The sequence below is a fragment of the Saccopteryx bilineata genome, chromosome 1 (assembly GCF_036850765.1).
Source record: "Saccopteryx bilineata isolate mSacBil1 chromosome 1, mSacBil1_pri_phased_curated, whole genome shotgun sequence".
Lineage (NCBI taxonomy): Eukaryota > Metazoa > Chordata > Mammalia > Chiroptera > Emballonuridae > Saccopteryx > Saccopteryx bilineata.
In genome coordinates, this window is record NC_089490.1 from 380,455,331 (window position 1) to 380,474,512 (window position 19,182).

Genomic DNA, 19,182 nt, shown 5'->3' on the forward strand with positions numbered 1-19,182 from the left:
TGGTAATGCCCCCTGTCTCAATCTGATTGGACAGTGAAGATGGATATCCCAAAGATTGAAATTCTCGGAGGTGACAGGTGATTCAAGGTGATAGGAAAGCCCTTTTGGCCATGGAGTCCCTGGTTGATGGTTGTGTCAATAGGAATGCAAGTTTGATTTGATGATCTTTGTTTCCTATTCCCAAGGAAAGTCCCTGAATTGATTTAAAATTTATTGGGAAAAAAAAAATTCACAGAATGGTATAAGTACGCCTTACTAATTCTGTAACCCATTGGCTTCAGACTTTGTGGACGGTGACCCATAGAAACACATTTATATGTCTACACAAACATTGACACATGAATGGTTCATAGCAGTGTTACTTACAATAGCCCCGAAGTGGAAACAGCCCCAGGTGTCCATCAGTGGAGGAGTGATGAGTACATATGTTAGATACACACAATGGGCCTGACCTGTGTTGGCGCAGTGGATAAAGCGTCGACCTGGAAATGCTGAGGTTGCCGGTTCGAAACCCTGGGCTTGCCTGGTCAAGGCACATATGGGAGTTGATACTTCCAGCTCCTCCCCCCTTCTCTCTCTCTGTCTTTCCCTCTCCTCTCTAAAAAAAAAAAAAAAATGAATAAACACACAATGGGATATTACTCAACCACAGAAAAGAAGTACTGAGAAATACTACAACGTGACCGAATCTTGAAGACATGCGGTGTGAACAGACACGAAGGTCCGCATTGTTGCCTGATGCTGTTTATATAGTATATAGTATATAGTATATAGTATATAGTATATAGTCGTATGTAATGTCCAGAGTAGATGAAAGTCCACGGATACAGAAGAGAGACGGTGGTAGCCTAAGGCTAAGGTGGCGGTGTAGGAGGAAATGGGGAGTGACTGCTAAGGGGTCTGGCTTTCCTTTGGGGTGATGAAATGTTCTAAAATAGACTGTGGTGGTGATTGCATAACTGGACATTCTAGCAGTCATTGAGTCGTACACGGTCAGTGGATGATTTGGATGGTATGGGAATCACATCTCAATGAGGCTGTTAAAGTTGCATGTACATTGCAGACTAGAACACGTACATCAAGTTGAATCAAAACCCATTCTTTCCGTGTCCGGAACATTCTGATTTATTCCCGTCTATTCCGTTCCATTTCTTTAAACTGTTGGTGGGCGTGACCCACCAAATTGATCTTATACCCACACTTTTATAGATTGCCTTCCGTTGGAAAAGAAACAAACAAACAGGAAAACGAGCCCTCGAGCTTAAGAAAGTGGGTCTGTAGTTTATTAGTGACTGAGCTGAGAGGACCAGCTGGGTCGTCTGGGCGCCCGTTCCGCAGTGCCAGCCAAGGGGTTGGGAGATCTTTTAAAAGGTGTAGCGGAATTTGGGACTAAAAAAGACACTGGCAATGAATAGCCTCCTTGCAAACACCTTCCCTGTGGGGCCCGGAGGCGTGAGGCAGGCTCAGGACGCAGAGCGTGCTGGCTGCGTGGTTTTGCGCTGAGCAGTGTTCGGTGCACCGTGTGCTGCACGGCCACAGCCGCGGCTTGCACCGGAGGCTGCGCTTTCTCCAGGCAGAGACGCTCTTTTCTAAGCATTGCACAGTGAACACAGTAAAAACTCCTAGCTGCCAGGTTTCTCGCCCTTCTGTGGAAAGTAAAGTTCGAGGTAGGGAATAATTGAAAATTAGAAAAATACAGGAAATTAGGGAGAAAAGAAGAGCTGGGTCCCCCTACAGCTCTTAAGTTAGCCAGTTGGACACAGTTACTTGTGTCCTGAGTACACAGCCCAGGCCAGAGATGCAAAGGAGAGAGAACTTTGCTGGGGTCGCAGACGGGGAGGCGGCTGATGAGTGGGGGTTCCCGGAGGTCCTGGATTAGTCTGGGTGCTCAGTGCCTTCTCTGCAGGGGTCACGGCTGAGGACCCCCGGGCTGCTCCAGGCCTGCCGCCCGTCCCGTGTCTGCGAGAGGCCATTTCCCAGCTGGGGCTATTTATTCACCAAGTTTTGCTCAACACCGGATAGAACACTCAACCTCCTTCATTAATTATTTGCATAAATATTTGCTTGTTCCTGGCAGGACCGTTTCCCATGTTAAAAAGAACTGTCACGTGGATTTCAAAGGTTTCTTTTCTCTCTCCCATTACAAATTTAGTGCCGGTGAAAGGGGCCCACCTCAGGGACAGAAAGTCTGTTCCGTGAGGGGGGTCTGCTGGCGGGGGCGGAGACGGAGATGGGGAGAGAAGTGGCCTGCTCTTCCGCAGGCCGGCTCTGGGGGGGGGGAGGTGGGGGTGGGGTCCCACGGCCCTACTACCTAGGAAGGAGTTCTGCCTGTGGCTGGCTTTCATGACAACAGTGAGAATCCACCGTGCATGCATTCAGTGTGTTGTGTCCCTGACCAAGAAGGCCAGGGACAAGGAGCATGCTGAGGGAACGCAGCAGGTAGAAATAATATGAAGTTAAACAAGAACAGGTAGGCCTGACCTGTGGTGGCGCAGTGGATAAAGCGTCGACCTGGAAATGCTGAGGTCGCCGGTTCGAAACCCTGGGCTTGCCTGGTCAAGGCACATATGGGAGTTGATGCTTCCAGCTCCTCCCCCCTTCTCTCCCTCTGTCTCTCTCTCCCTCTCTGTCTCTCTCCTCTCTAAAAATGAATTAAAAAAAAAAAAAAAAAGAACAGGTAATCATCTAGGTTAAAGTTTCACTCAGCCTCTCCTGACATCCCAGCACAGAGGCTGAGAATGCTGAGATTTGGCCGACCTGGCTGGAGGCCTGGCTCCTCCCTCTGCTCACTGTCTAACCTTGGAAATGGAGTGTCTCCCCTTCTAAGCCTTAGTCCCTCATCTATCAAAAGAGGATAGCCATGTCCTCACCTCATGGGATGACAGACAACTGAAATAAAGTAATACACACATAGCCCTTAGCGTACAGAAGGGTCCTTCATAGGTGCTTAAAAATGGTAGCTATTTTAACGGGGTACAACTTTTCCTAACCCCATTTGACTGATCAGGAAGCCGAGGCTCCAACAGGTCCTGTAACTCGCTGAGGATTCCCAGCTACAGAGTCGTGGGGCCAGGACCTGAGTTCAGGGCTGTCTGGCTCTGGACTCATGTTTTTTAGCACTGTTGTTCTCTTCACGGGTCATCTGGTGAACGGCTGGGGTCGTCGTTTAGAGAGGACACCACGGCGCTGGGCGCTGGACCTGTGCTGCCCTTTCAGACCCACAGGTCTGCTCAGCAGGGAACTGATTTGCCCAAGGGCCCTCAAGGGCATTCACTGGAGGAAGTCAGCACCCTGTGTGTGAGCAGGGCCCCCCTCGTTGGCCTGTGTTTCACCTTCTTCCTCTTCACCCTAAGAATTACCGAGGCTCTGGATGTGTTTCCCAATCCCTTTTGAGCTGAAGAGCTCCGAGCTGATTTGGGGTTGGGCAAAGTCCTTTGTCATCCAGTTTTTCTTTGTGTGTGTCTTTTGTTCATCTTGTCTGTTAGAGATTACAATCTGTCGTAGCAGATACAGGCCTTTCCCCTCCGTCCCTCCCTCTTCTCTGATACTTGCATACATTCCCAGGGGCTAGTAAGTGTCAGATGCACCCAAGAAATAGAATAAACCCGCTTAATACTAGACCGATTCTCTGAGGGCTCCCCCCAGCCTCTGCCATAGCGTACTCATGCTTTACCACGCTTGATATGTGCGAGCACGTAGAGCCTGCTGGGAAGGCCATTCAAAACAAAATACAACCCTAGACTGAACCTCGGGAGAGGATTATCTTGGATTCTCTCCGAGAATACCCTCGGAGGTTCCGGGGAGGTCAGAGATGTGAGTCCCGAGTCTGGGGTTTGTAATGGCCACAGATCTCTAATTGGAGTCTTGGTCTGATGGTTCAAGGAATCCTTTGGACTTAGTGTAGCAATAGCAATAGCAATAGCAATTTAAAGTAGGCTCATTACTGCAGCAGTTATTGCTTTTGTTCAAAATAGCCCATCGAAGTCAGGCCCTATTAAATACAGCAATTTAACTGACACTTAGCGTCTTTAGGGAGATAAATTATCCTTCGGCCTGGTCACCTCCACTTGGAAACTTGATCGGCGGTATGAGCCCTGGGAGAGCAGTTCAGGCAGATGCGTGCACTCGTTTGCTCGTGGGAGCCCCGTGTCAGTCATTCGTTCAGGACACATTTAATGAGGACTTGCTCTGCCCCTGACACTGGAAAGCCCTGGATAGCTGATGAAGATGAGGACGAAGTGGGCCCTGCTTCTAGGGAGCTCACAGCTTTTACTCAGTTATGAAACACTGGTTGACTGTACAAAGCCCTCTGCTTGGCATTGTTCAAGAGGCCGAAGAACGATAGGATGTGCCCGACTCGGGGGCCCTCACACACTTGTGCAGGGGACAGGCTTGGAATCGGTTAGCTGGGCACAGCCTAGGACCGAGCGTATTGGAACTCCATGCGATGAGAGGGCTGCCGGGAAGTGCTGTGAGCATAGAGGAAGGAGTGCGTCTACCCGTCCTTTGGGTCGAGGAAGGCTCTTGGGGCACAGGTGACGTTATGGATCCTTGAAGGATGCCCTCTCTGATGAGTTGGCCAGATTACCTGTAAAGGCCCTTAAAGCAGGGCTCCTCCTCAGGGACCGAGACTGGAGCCAGAGCCTCCAGAACTCAGCCTGCTCCTCTCTCTCCCCATCTGTCTTGAGCTTGCCTGGTCGTTCCTTCCAGTTGTGGCTTCTCTTAGCACGCCCACTGTGTCCCCGTCCTACCTGCTGCGGTCGCAAGGCTTTGTGTCCGGGCCGTTGCAGCCCCAAGTCTCCCTCAAGCTCTTCCAGCTCAGCTTCCCTGGCTCACTGTGCCCTAATTCTGGAAACCCTAAGGGAGCGGTGTGGGTGGGACCCCTGTTCATTTTCATTGGCCGCACCGTGCATATCACCCCATCTTCTGGTTCAGTCAGCAGTGGTCAGGGTCCAGAACCAGCAACAATGGTGACCTGCTTATCAGGAGCCCCGGGCATGGCCCCGTCTCCTGATGGGGATGGGTGAGCCGTGTGTCCTGTGGACCCCGCATCGGGTCCTGCGTGTGCTTGCGGAGACATCTCTGAGGCTGTTCTCTGCAGCTGTGTCTGCAGCAGTGAAACATTGGAAACAGCCTCGTCCGTCTAAGGGAAGTGAGTGAGTGATGGCACTACCATAAAATGGAGGGCTACATAGCAATAAAATGGACAGACAAGATCTTCCCACACCAGTGGGGATAGAGCTCTCAAGAAATTCAGTGTGGGAAAAGGAAGGATCTGTATGGTATATGCTACTTGAGTTTATTTCAAAACCCATGAGATCAGGCTGTCAGTCATATATATATATAGCATGTATATGCATAATTATACATATGAAATATGCACAACTGAATTATACATACACGGGAGGAGCAGAAAGCATGGAAAGAAGAGATGCCCCAGGACTGCAGTGGTCCCTGGGGAAAGCGGAAAGAGAAGGAGCCAGGGCGGGAAGGTGCTTGCTCTCCGCCATCATCGCAGGGATGGGAACTATGACAGAGTAGTTTTTGAGGACCAGTAACCGTGTGTGCATTTATTTCTGTGTGCTCTACTTTCTGTCATGTTAGCAGTTAGCAGACTATCTGATCTGACTTTTATTATACAATTTTCGTGACCTTTGTCAGTGTAAGAAATGTCCAAACCTGTAAGAAATGTTAGGAGTTTATTTGAGCCAAACTGATGACAATTGTGGAGAAGCAGAACCTCGAGGGATTGAGAAAACGCTCTGGCGAAGGGCAGGTCCACCACTTGTTTTATACATCAGAATACGAGGGGAAGACGTCAGGGGGTTGCGTGAAATCCATTGGGGATGGATTAGGGACCTGCGGAAGGTGAGTCAGGGGAATCTCTGGGATTGGATAAAAAGTAAAAGGAATAGACACAGACTTCATTTACATAGATGGGTGTAGGATAGCTAGCAGTTAACAATGAACATGATCATAATAACAAGGAGGGGATTTGTGGGCTCTGCTCTGGTGCCCTGATTGTGGTTTGAGGGGTTGGGGGGCGGGCAAGGAAATTACTTTGCTATCACAAAGGTATGCTACCAGGTATGTTATCTCAGATGCAAAAAGACAGGCTCAGTTAAGGTGAAGCTTGAACTTTGTTAGGAAAAAATCCCGCCCTAGGGCATGACTACCCACTGTGAACTGCTTTCCGTTAGAAAGTTTTAATTTCAGACCATTCTGTGTGGTTACTTCAGGTCTCTTGAGTTTGTAAGGCCGGTTTGTAAGGCCTCCCCTGAGCTCGTCAGGCTTAGTACGCGGCCCCATTTTCATCCACACCATCTCTTACTAAAGATCTTTCTACATAACCGACTTTGAAACACTGGGCAAAATATTAATGCTTGTGAATTTGGAGGTCTGGGTACATGAGTCTTTTATGTTAAAATCTACATTTCTTTATAGGCTGCTTGACATACTTCTTATTGATCAATGTCACCCCCATTCAATTTAATTTCTAAATAAAAATTTTTAAAAAGAAAAACGTCCTATTGTGGAGAAGCCCGTGTATGGAACGAGAGATGATACGGGGGTGTCAGGGAGTTAGCTTGGAGAGGAACGTCTCGGGTGATACAAGTAGGGGCGTAGATGGAATCTGGGTCGAGCAGGCCGCGGATCTGCTGGCCAGCGGGGTTGGGATGTAGGAGCTGGGCAGAGGTGAAGTAGGGACAGTGACGTGATCAGTCCTCTGTGTGAAAAGTGACCTCGGTTGGGGTCCCTGAGGTTGGGTGGGAAATGGCTGGAATGGCTCGGGCAGGGTGACCTGGGCCAGCGTTTGGAGGGGAGGGTCTGGGAAGGACCGGGAGCCTGAGGTGAAGCAGGTGAGGACGGAATGTGGGCTGTGGGCGATCACGTTCTAGCACATTCTAGCGGAGCCCTTCCCACGTGACTGTTGGCCGTGGAAGTGGTCGAACTGGTTTCCCTGGACGTGGGGGCTGGCTCTGCTCCCTGCTTACTGGCACCTTCCTGATCAGGAAGCTAACCGGAAGAGCAGGTGACAGCTGGAAAGAGAGTTTGGAGGGCAAGAGGTCAAATGACTCTGAGGAGACGGAGGTGGCCTCCCCGAGTCTGATCCGTCGGGTGTTAAGTCCACAAGGTTTTGTGATCTGAGTGTTGTGTGGACATGTCTGAGATGTAAAGCACCTGTTACGTTGCCAAGTCACACATTAAGGTGCCACTTAGTACAGAAAGATTCTGTGGGGGAACTATTTAAGTAATGAGCTCCGTTTATGCGTTATTATGTGGTTTCTTTATAAAAAAAAATCTTTGATGAAACACTGCCATTTGGGACAACATGGATGGGTCTTGAGAAGATCATGCAAAGCAAAATAAATCAGAAAAAGTCAAGAACCACATGATTTCACTGACATTGGGATATAAAACAGAAAGCAACAAATGAACAAATTAGACAAGCAAACAAAATCTCATAGACAGAAATAGTACAGTGGTTACTAGAGGGAAGGGGGTGGAGGGAGGTCATACAGGGTAGAGGGGTCGAGTACACGGTGACGGAAGGAGACTTGATTTGGTGGTGAACACACAATGCAGTGTGATGTATTATAGAATTGTCCACTTGAAGCCTGTATAATCTTATTAACCGATGCCACTCCAATAAATTTAACAAAACTTCAAAAGATATCTTTGAATTATTGGGGGCAACTGTCTTTTCAGAGTCAAAACTCAACCTACTCTGACCCCCTTAAAGTTGGAAAAAATAACATTTCTTGCTATTCTCACTGTCGTTTGTTGTTGAAGATATAGTTAAACCAGAAAGAAAGAAACAAAAATCATTCAGGCATGCTACCATTCCGAAAAAGTTGGGTGTATTATCCTTCAGACATGTTATCTGTGTGAGTGCATTGCTTTTAAACTCTTCTCCTTTTACAAAGGCTAAACGTTTTTCTGTTCATTAAAATGTATCTTTTAGTTTGTCCTCAATCTTCTTTACCCCAACTCTCTTGGTCAATGTAATTTTTATTAGCTTTATTTTCTGTAATCTATGTTATTATGGATACAGTAGGCTTTTATGTAATTTGTCTCCTAACTTAAGATATCTCTTCTACTAGTAATGGAGTTTTTCAGACTACACAGTGTCTTCTGGTCACCAGTACTTCCACGCCAGTTTTAATGGCTGCATTAAATTCCGTCTGGTAGATGTTCCATGATTTATTTAACCACTCCTTATTTTGGGACAATTGTGTTGTTTCCACGTTTTTATTATAAGCGTCATTGTTTCTAGCTATTATTTGTGTATGTCTATAGTCATCTCTGTAAATCAGCAAAGTTACCAGAAGTCCACACCCATCGGTGCCCCCATGTTGACCAGCAGCAGAGACAGTTACCCGGCCCTGACTCCTGAGGGGCTGGAACCTGGTAGCTTACTGCTTTGTGCACGTCCTCACTTGTATCATCCTTATCATTCCGTTGACAACTAGAGTAGCTAGTACTGCGTTACTCTGTTACTTTTGCTGCCCTAACTGGAGAGAAACACATGAGATCCTTTCAAAGGGCTTGTTGGTCAAATAAGTTTGTAAATATGATATATAGGTTTGCTTGCTTATAGTTTGCATTGGGAGTGGGGGACAGGCTGTAAGCAGGCAGGGTTGTTATAGCCTAAGGCTTAGTTTTAAGACTAAGTCTTTCCCACCCTAAGTGACTTTGTATCAGAGACTTCCTTGTTTGTATATTGGATTAAAGGTTTTGATTTCTACACTATAAAACGGGGCAGACCGGGAGCTTGCTCTCTCTTGTTCCTGAGATTAGCATTAGAAGAGAGAGCAGAGAAAGAAGAACAGAGAAAGGCCACGTGGAGGAGAGGAGAAGCAACCAAGATGGCGGACTGCTGAAGGAGAAGCCAGTTTGTGCAGAGAGGAGGAGATGGGGAACAGAGGTGAATAAGGCTGGTGAGGTAGAAACCTTTGATTCTAGGAAACTTGGGTAAGTCAGTGGCTTTGGGAGCCCTGAATAGAAAGGGAAGTGTTTTCCCATTGAGTGTATTTCTTGCCCACCGGGTGCAAACTAGGATTAAAGGTAATGGCCCATCAGTTCTTGGCTCTGTTGTTTCATTACCGTCTGTCCGAATCAAATGTGCACGTGCATTGGCCAGGTGGCTGTGATGTTGGCTGTGGCTACTGGCTTTACAGGGCCCCATTGATATTTGCAATTAGCATCATCTCCCCCTGCTTCCTTTATTTTATATTAAAATTATTTTTAGCTCTGGTTCTTTCTCTTAGCAGCCTCTGGGGCTCACACTGGGTCTTTCCAAACCAGGCACCAGGCTCTTCCCAGCCTGGGAGCGCCCACCAGGATCTCACCTGGCTTCAGGGTGATGATGCTCACCTTGCAGTCAGGGTCTCCGGAGGTCAGAAATGTTCCAGAGGAATGGTTCTCAAACAATTTTTTAAGTTAATTTTAGAGAAGAAGGGGAGAGAAAGGGAGAGAAGAGACAGAGAAACATCTATTTGTTCCACTTATTTATGCACTCATTGGTTGATTCTTAAATGCGCCCTGAGCCTAGTCGACCCTGCAACCATGATGTATCAGGGCAGTGCTCCAGCCAACTGAGCTACCCAGCCAGGGCTCAAACAGTTTTTATGCTGGCTGGCTTAGGTGGGCCAAGGACCCCTATGACACACCTAACCCATTGCTTTCCGCTTTTTACTAGGGAAGACCTAGAGAGGGACCACCTCAGTAATGAGGTGGCGTTTATGCATCAGAGGCTCACAGTCATCCTACACATTCATTACTGTAAGGACAGCAATTTCCTATACAACTGTGTCGACTTTATTTATTGGCGTTCTGGTAGAGAGCAAGTAGCCTTGCATGTGATACCAGGTTACCATACACATTTTTATTAGGTAAAACCATACCCCTTTCCACTTAAGACAAAGAATGTGCAATTTCCTGAAGTCAGGATTGAGGTCGTAACCTTGGGTGCTCAGGAATTCCAAGTTTAATTAATCCACCAAATTATTATTACTAAGAGGAAATGTCCTATCAATATTAGATGTGACGAGACAGTGATCTGATTGTGACAAGTCACTCTTGTGATAGGCAAGCCTGGTCTTAACTTATCGGCTGGTCCAGGCAGTCTCTCCCGGCAGAGTGAGCACGGGTGCCCTCTGGGAGTCAACCCCGCCCTCCTCTGATACCCCTTCTCTGTGTGAGTGCAGATGACGCTCAGCTTTTATGAAACTTGTGTGTTGCTTATCTTCCACATTACCAGTCTCTTTCTTAACTCTGCGTCAGTGAGGAGGCCTATGAGCTTTCTAGACTGAGTGGCACCAGAGAGCTTTGGTTTCATAATAAGAGAAGTCCTGCCAGGTCTGGTTTCTTGGAAGGCATGGAATGTCTTCAGTGTCTTTGCCCCTGTTCTCAAGAGTTACCTCCTGGGAGAGAGCATCATCTTAGGTCAGCTTAGATCACGTGACCTCTCCCTTTGCCTGGAGCAGTGGTAGTCAACCTGGTCCCTACCACCCATTAGTGGGCATTCCAGCTTTCATGGTGGGCGGTAGCGGAGCAACCAAAGTAGAAATAAAAAGATAGATTTAACTATAGTAAGTTGTTTTATAAAGATTTATTCTGCCAAACTTAGCGAAAATTCAACATAAAGTACTTGGTAAGTCATTATTATTATATGCTTTAACTTGCTGTAAGTCTGCTTTATAAATTTTATAAAGTAAAGTTACTTCCCTACTTTATAAATCACCATTACTGTGGAACCGGTGGGCGGTTAGAAAATTTTACTACTAACAGAGATACAAAAGTGGGCGGTAGGTATAGAAAGGTTGACTACCCCTGGCCTGGAGAGTTAGGACCCCTGAGTATGGTCCTGTTACATCATAGCCTGTGAGGGAGAGGTGATTCCAATAAAGCAGGAGTTAATGGATGCTGAATAACTTGAAAATCCGCCTCCAGTGTCCACTGTAGCTGTGACTAGAAAATGGTGCCTGGACGTATGCTCTGTGGGGCCTTGGGCAGAGTTCTGTTTCATGTTCTCCTTTGTCCCCAGCAGTTCAGTCTTTTAAATCCTTTTTCTCCCCAACTCACATAGGCGGCAGAGCTATCAGGGTTCTGGCTAACTCACAGATTAGGATCTGAGTTCAGAGGGAAAGGCTTTGAATTTAGGAGGTGTATATATGGGTGGGTTCGAATTTCGGCTCTGCTACTTACTAGCTGGATGATCTTGACGTTTCCCAGCCTTGGTTTTCTCATGGCTACAATGGAGAGGAGGGGACACCTCGCAGACTGGTTTCGAGAATGAAGGGGGACAGCCTCGGTAGAAGCCCTGAGCTGTGTGCCCCAGACACAGGAGGCACTGAACCGGCGTGTGGTGTTGTCTACCCCCCCCCTCCCCCGGAAAGGCTGGCTGCAGCCTCAGCTGAGGCCGCAGCCCCTGGGGTTTAAGAGCATGTGTTTGAGAGGTGCACAGACCCGGTTCCTCTGGTCTCTGATTTCGTTACCTTGGGCAAGGTATGTCTCTGGCCAGGCCTTGCTTTCCTCCTCAAAGTTATCACTGGCTCCTTCCTCGTGTGGCTGTAGAGAAGGATCCTAGCAAGATGCAGGTTGTGTGTGCCAGCTCAGTGCCTGGACTGTGGGCAGTGCTTGCTGTTATACGGGGCGACATCTCCTGGTGGGCCCCAGCCCACAGATCCAGGCTTCCCTTCTGTGCCTCTGCCCTGCTACCTGGTGCCCAGTCTCCCTGTGGCAGAAGCAGCAGCCCTTTTAGCTCGAGAGGGAGGAAGACATTGCTGCGACACCATCACCTGCAGCTCGAGAGGGAGGAAGACATTGCTGCGACACCATCACCTGCAGCTCGAGAGGGAGGAAGACATTGCTGCGACGCCATCACCTGCAGCTCGAGAGGGAGGAAGACATTGCTGCGACACCATCACCTGCAGCTCGAGAGGGAGGGAGACATTGCTGCGACACCATCACCTGCAGCTCAAGAGGGAGGAAGACATTGCTGCGACACCATCACCTGCAGCTCGAGAGGGAGGGAGACATTGCTGCGACGCCATCACCTGCTCAAAGTTTGCCGGCCTCCCGGTCCTGTTCTTGGGTCTCCATTCGCCTCAGTTCAACCTCAGGGCCACACTGTCACCCTCAATCCGCTGGGAGAAAGTTAATGATTCCAGTGCCAAGAGCTTTGGAACAGTTCTACCTCCCCACCAGACTTTATTTATTTATGCTTTAATCTTCAGAGATGACTCTGAGTTGCTTGCAGCTCTCTCCAAAGCCCGGCGTAAATGGAAATAGTGCGTGCTTCCGAAGTAATTAATGCACTTTCTACTAGCGAGGGAACATGTAATTTGCAGGAATGTGTGTCAAGACCCACCCTGCTAAATTTATACCCTGTAATTTGCAACGTTCGCTGGCACCGAATTGGCAGATTGGAGAGGCTAGCCTACCTGCTTTGCAATTATATCTGCTGGCTGCTGGTATTGCAGAATTGAGTAACTGGGAGACAGAGATCTCAATCATTTAAGTAAATTAGAACCGGCTCCTGGGACCCATCTGAGATCTGGTAGATGAGGCTGCTTAATGATGTTTCCTTTGTACAAACTTGAGAGCCTCTGATAGGACAAGGGAGGGAAGAGGCCAAGACGCAAGTCTAGGCTTCCCTACGTGTGGGCGGACCGCAGGCCTTGGACGGCATCTCTGCAGCAGTCTACCCTCTGACAGGCCTCTGGACAAGGAAAACACGGAACTAATATAACAGAAATGGTTTTATGGTCTGTTTTATGAGCTGCATCAGCCCTAATAATCAGCTCTGGGGAGATTCTTGTTCATCTTTAAAACTGGAAGTCACTTCCCAGCCTCTGCAGACCAGTGATTTTTTTGTAAAACCCTCGTAAATTGTTTCGTCCCGGGCAACGTGCAGAAGCAGCGTGTGGGCTGACGCGCAGGCTTCTTGTGCTGTGGGGGGCTAGGGGAGGGTGTGAGGCGGCCGGGCCCGCCATGGCTGTGTTTCTGCGGCCAGATGAAAGGCTCCAGCAGGAGGTAAGGTGCAGTGTGGCAGCCCCAGCCTGGTGCAGAGCCCAGGTCCTCGGCGACGCCGGCCGACCTCGGGGAGACTGTTTCTAACCTCCCTGAGCCACCTCTCCTCATTTGTGAAATGGAACTAATGAGTCCTTTGATTAAAGCAGTTATAAATATTAGATGTTTGTAAAGGCATCTGGCACACAGAGAAAACTCAATAAATGGTAATTATCATCAGTGCATTTATATTGGGGGGTGGGGGGAGCATGTTATTTGTCAGTTGTAAGGAAGCTTGGCTACACAAACCAGGCAGAATTGGTAAACAAATTGGATTGAATCCGATACACTTTCAGAAAGCCATTTGCATGTGTACCCTGAGGCCTGAAATGCAGACTGGATCGCACTGGTACTGGAGGGTTCAGTGGGCTCGTAACCGAAGAAAAGGTTCACTTGACCCAGCTTCAAGTGTCACCTTTCCTGTGGGGTGAACGTTCATATGCATGTGTGTGTGCATGCATATGACCAAGTGTGTGCACACGTGGCACATGTAGACACTATGTGCATGTGTGGCACATGTGCATGGTGTGTATATATGTATGGTACGTGTGTACGCACATGTGTGACACGTGCTTGCATGCCTCACACATGTGTGGTGTGCGCGCGCACACAACATGTATGGTATGTACGCAGATGTGCCACGTATGTGTGCATGTGTGGCGCATGTGTGGTGCATGCATGGATGGCACATGCGCAAGTTGTGTGTGTGCATGCATGTGGTGTGTGCATGCATTACACAGTATGGTGTGAATGCGTGTGTGCACATGTGGCACATCTGCATGTGTTACATATTATGGTGTGTGAATGTGCTCTGTGCCCACGTGTAGCACACATGTATGGTGGGTGCATGTGTGCTTGTGTCTCTCCTTTAAGGGCCAGTACACTGCAACTGGCAAAGGCCCGTGTGGAACTGGCTAAATATTAATAAGCTTGTTCGGAGAATTGAGGCCTTTGTCTTGTCTTCCTGAGAAATGAATCCATCCTTACTCGCTGTTCCTGCAGGAAGCTGCGCTGTGTGGGGAAGAGGGCCGCTTTGTTTTCCTTGTAGGCTTTCCAACTCGCACTTCTGTTTCTACTGAGGCTTATTTTTAAAAACACGTTTTTACAGCAGAATTACAACTCGGGAGATTATGGCAGTCTCCTACAACGGTGGTTATGAATATAGTTTGTGCAGTGTTCTTATTTCTTTTGATGGACCATTCTCTCGCCTTCCCTTTTTCTCCACATAGAACTGGGCCACATATCTCCCCGCACTGTTTCTTTCTGCCTCCCTGGCACTCTGAGGGCCAGGCGCGAGTCCACACCTTCCCTTCCGCCCTGCTCCTGGTCCCCGTGAAATGCATTTGGTACTGTTCTAATGCCCAGCCCTTCCCCCGCTCCTCTCTGGGGCTGCTTCTACCTTTTTCTTCCTCGAACTTTCCTGAAGAGTTCATTTCCTTACCATGGTATCGCTACCTGGGAAACTCCCTTTTCGGTTCTGAGACTGACCTTTTTGTGTCATGAAATCAGATGCTTCCCAGCGGCGGTTTAGGTCTGTGGGTTTGGGAGCGGCTGTCATTGGGGAGGCTTTCGCTCAATTCCGTGTGCAGTATTTGGTTGGCTGTCCTGGTCCCCTGGCTGAGACGAAGGGTAAGGAAAACATACAGAAGCCGGTCCTGCGTTATTTTCCCTTACATACCTGAGAAGTTGGTTCCCACAAGAATAGAGCTGGACTCTCCCTGCCAGAGGTGTCTGTTTAAAGGGATAGAGTGGAATTGGGAGGGTGAAATGAAACTCTCTAAGAAAGAATGGATTCCCCGCCCCTGTTAGAACCCCTCCCATGCCCCCTCAGAAGAGGGTTGGGTGCTATTCACTCGATTATTGATTTGCTTACAGAAAGCGGCAGAAATGGAATCCATGCAGAAAATGCTCTGAGTCCTTTCATCTCCTGCAAGAGCTTCTGTCATTATTGCAGAAGGGAGCACGCTGAAAGGCAGGTCTAGGAAAATAAATAGTTTTCAAAAAGGTGACTTTATTTGTCTTTCGAAGCAGTTATTTTCCAGAAACCTGTAACCAGTATCAGGAATTTTCCAGTTTTGCGTACATAGCCACTTACTGCTGTCTGATTCTGCTTCTTGCTTGTTTTTTTCCCCTCTGTGCTGTCTTTTGGGTTTTGGAGACTGGACAAGGAAGCGGGTCTGAATCGCTTGCACAGTGCTCGAGACACCCCCCCACACCTGAACGCCACCAGCATCGGAGATGGAAGAAGGCAGCCTCAGGTTGATGTACTTGTGTCTGGCTTATGCCTGTGCTCCAGTTCGGAGCCCACTGTGGCTGCCCTGCTGGTTACGTTTGGGAGTCGCCTGCCCCTTGCTCCGTGATGCGGGCTGAAGCAATGCAAACAGTCCAGCATTAGCCTGAGCAAAACAGAACTAGGACAGTGGGTCTGCTGCCAAAAAGACCATCTGCTGTTTTCCAAAGCCAGAGAAGGATGACTGGGTGTCTCCTCCTTCAGCAAATAGCCAGAGACTCAGTATATTTACTTAGTTTAAGTTTGACCGGTCTTTTGTTCTTAGAAGGGGGAATATATGTTGGAGTTGGCAAACTAAGGCTCAATGCCTCGATTCTCAAAGAGCTGCCTAAAATGTTTAAACAGCTTCCAGGTCGGATTTCTTCCTGTTCCCTACCCCAGTGTCTTTCCACGGAGGGCTGCCAGGTTTACCTGCCTGAAGCCTTACTCACCCTACGTCACTCCCCTGCTCAGAACTGGTGGTGTTGGTTTCTCACTGTGGGCAGAGTGAAGCCCAAAGCCCCTAGTCTAGTCGGGCTTCTAAAGTTTTTCTCGACCTTCTTCTGTTCCTTGATCGTCTTCATGACCCTTCGCTTTCATGCCTCCGCTTAGTTTAGCATTCCGTTTGGAAGGCAGGTCTGCATTTTACCCACCCTGCAAAATGAGCCTGGATGAAAACTGTCCTGTATTCCACGATGCCTCCGGGAATAAAGTACTTCATCCTTAGTGATTTCCTGTGTCCCATTTCATAGTCCTTCCGTATGGTGTTTATAACTCCAGCTTTTACTTTGGTGCTCCTTTTTTCTGGTTCATAGTAGACTTTGAGCGTGCTCAGACCTTCCATCTCCTGTAACCTGAGTATCCTGGGTACCCAGTCAGTTTTTTCTGGGTGACTGAGTGAATTAGTTAGTTGAGTGAATGCTTACTTCAAAACAGTAGATGATGGGTAGATGTTGGTCAAATAAGTTTGTAAATATGATATATATGTTTGCTTGCTTATAGTTTGTATTGGGTGTGGGGGACAGGCTGTAAGCAGGCCAGGTCATTATAGCCTAAGGCTTAGTTTTAAGACTAAGCTTTTTCCCACACTCTTGTCTGATTGCATGATGTGGGGTGGTACACTCTCATGAGAAATCCCACTATGCCTCAGATAAGTGACTTTGTATCAGAGACTTCCTTATTTGTATATTGGATTAAAGGTTTTGATTTCTATACTATAGAGTGGGGCAGACTGGGAGCTTGCTCTCCTGGTTCCTGCTATCACCATTGCAGGCGCCTGCCTCCCTGATCCCTTGCCCTTCATGGGAAAACCTGCTTTTCCCTTGTCTTCTCTTGTGGCTTGCCTGTCTTGGTGAGACGTCAATAAACAGAATGGCCCACCATCCTCCGACTCTGCCATTTCTTTACTGTCTGCCCGAATCCAATGGGAACCTGCAGGTGAGTGGCCACGATGGCGGCTTCTGGCCTTACAGGTAGGTATTACATATCTTGTTCTGCGGACTCAATGCAGTAACCAAATGTCATGGTCAAGGAGAACATTGGTTGAAATGTTTTGGCAATGAGAATGCAGTGGTTGCCCACGTAGACCAGTTTCACATTTGGAAGGTGCCCCAACACTTCAGATGTATAATTAGGAATGGTGTGTCAGGAGCTCTGCTGTTCCTGCAATACTTCATTATGGCTTTGGAAGGGTGGAGAGAGAACTATAGCCCTAGTTGCTTATGTGTTCTTCATAATAAGGTGTCCTGTTTTAGCTGTTTGGGGAACACAGTGTGGTAGTAGATAAGGAAGAGGGCTTTGGGGAGCCAGAGAGAACCTTGATTTGCACCCCAGTTTTCATTGACTGGTTTGTCATCTTGACCATGAGGGTAAACACTACTCAGTAGGGATGCAGAGTGGATTAAATGACAAACACAAAGTACCAGTGGAGGCCCCCATATAAATGTAGGCATTGCTTTTGAGAGAAGGCTGCTGGCATTCTGTCACTGGCGTCCCCCAGAGGGCGCATAGCTGTCTAAAGTCGCGTTTGTCACTGTTGTCCTCGATGCTGGTTTCTTATTATTGGCTTTCATTAGTACATTTATATTGCCTTTATTCTATAGTCAAAGGTTAGGAATTCTTCCTTCCTTATTCAGTAGGAGTTAGGAGTTCTGAAAACTGTATCTCTGAACTTCTGGGAATTGTGAAACGGAAAAAAAAAAAACCCAGAACGGAAAAGGTAGAATGAAAAAAATCCTGCTTGGGGCAGAAAATGGAATTTCATGCAAGGTTCAAATTCTTATTTCTCCATTATAGCTCTGCTGTTTTGTTTATTCTGAAATATAAAAAGACTGACTGTATATACACTGACTTGCCAATAGATGATTTTATTTGCTGTAGAGAGATGGAAGTGCTGTTCTTACTCAATTGTGTGGACATTGTGAGAAGTGTTTTCTAAGTGATTTGTGAGCTTGCTCCTGTCCTGTTCTGTAAGAAGTGCTGAGGAATAGTGCCTGACTCCTAGGGAAGCTCGGGAAACACAGACATTGTCCTGAAATCACGTTCTGTGTGTGTGAGCAGCGCCCCTTAGCCTCTTGGCAGCTTGCTTAGTACAGGGAAGTAGGGGCTTCCAAGGACTAATGTCTGTTTCTTTGGATGGTATTTTTACAAAGTTTGTTCTTACCTCTCGCATTTGTAACCCCAAAGAGAGCGTGTTTGAGGTGTTGGGGTGGCTGACGGTGGTTGTTAACTTGAAATCTCCTTGCCTCCCCGTTTTGCTGACACCCCCAGGCAGGAGCCATTCACGGCTCTCTCCCCCATTTTTGTTTTTTGTTTGTTTGTTTGTTTCTGCTAGGCTCTGGGAGGCTCTGGGAGGCTCTGGAAGGCAGCGGATGCGTGGCCAGGTTTGCTGGCATCATTTTCTTAGTTTTTTTCCCCCTCATTAATGACACTTTTTAAAAAGAGTCTTCAGTCGGTTGTCTCTCTTTCAGGCTTTCCTGGTGTGATCTTTGGGTCTGTGACTCGTTGCCTAACTGTGGGTCTGTGGTTCTTGGGCCTGGTGCGTGTGGCCTGAGGTATCCCTTTCATGCCCGCCGCCTCCCTGCTCTCGGGAGTCTGCGCTTTGCGCTGGCCTCTCTGGGTTGACATTAAGTTTGGGGTTCTTCCTGGGGTGGGGATGATGTCAGGAGATTGAGCTGCTCTCTGCTGAATTTTGAATAGAAGCTACTTATTTTGTGGGTACACAAGACAGAGAATGAGACAGACAGACAGACAAAGTGGTGCTTGACAGGCACGGGAGGCAGAGAACACAAGTGGATGGTGTTACCAACCTGGCCTGGGGTGGAAATGCTGTGACAGCATAGTGTGGCGTGATGGTCCCCAGCGCCCGGCCTGTCGAGTCCCTGGAAGGGTGCAGTGGGCAGGTGAGGGCTGGCACCCCGATGACAGCTAGGCTGCTCTGGACATCAGAGACACCCCCCCCCCCCCGGCTGGGTGGTGTGCCCCTCCTGCTCCCGTTCTGCAGAGGCGGCAGCCACCTTGCTGGTGAGCAGAGATCAACCTTCCTTTCCCGGAAGGGAGGCCCCTCCCTGAATATCTGGCATTGGTCGTGGTGACTTGGCATTGCCTTTCTGAAAGAGTGATTGTAGCGCAGGGGAGAGAGCGCCAGATTCAGACTTCTCACTGGGCCCCGGCCAGGGAGCCGCGTCCCGTTGCCCAATTTGTGGGCTCGTCGAATGTAAATCATTCTGCGTTGCTTTGCTCTCCGTATAATCTTCTATAAACTTTTCATTTTTCTTTTTTTCAAAGGCAGACGGAAACCCTTTTTTACTTAACAGAAAAGGGGAAACCCCCAAACT

General features: G+C 48.2%; 1 protein-coding gene across 3 annotated transcripts in view; it reads left to right on the forward strand.

The window, feature by feature from the left end:
* The window catches only part of LDLRAD3 (low density lipoprotein receptor class A domain containing 3), a 239,773-nt gene that overhangs the window by 39,557 nt on the left and 181,034 nt on the right, over positions 1 to 19,182 (forward strand). Inside the window, exon 1 of one of the 3 annotated variants that reach the window (XM_066251284.1) lies at positions 14,609 to 14,706. The exons of the other annotated variants lie outside the window; for them this stretch is intronic. The gene's annotated coding sequence lies outside the window, so the exon portion shown is untranslated. Of the gene's footprint in view, positions 1 to 14,608; positions 14,707 to 19,182 lie in introns of those variants that run through there. 3 annotated transcript variants of the gene reach the window in all.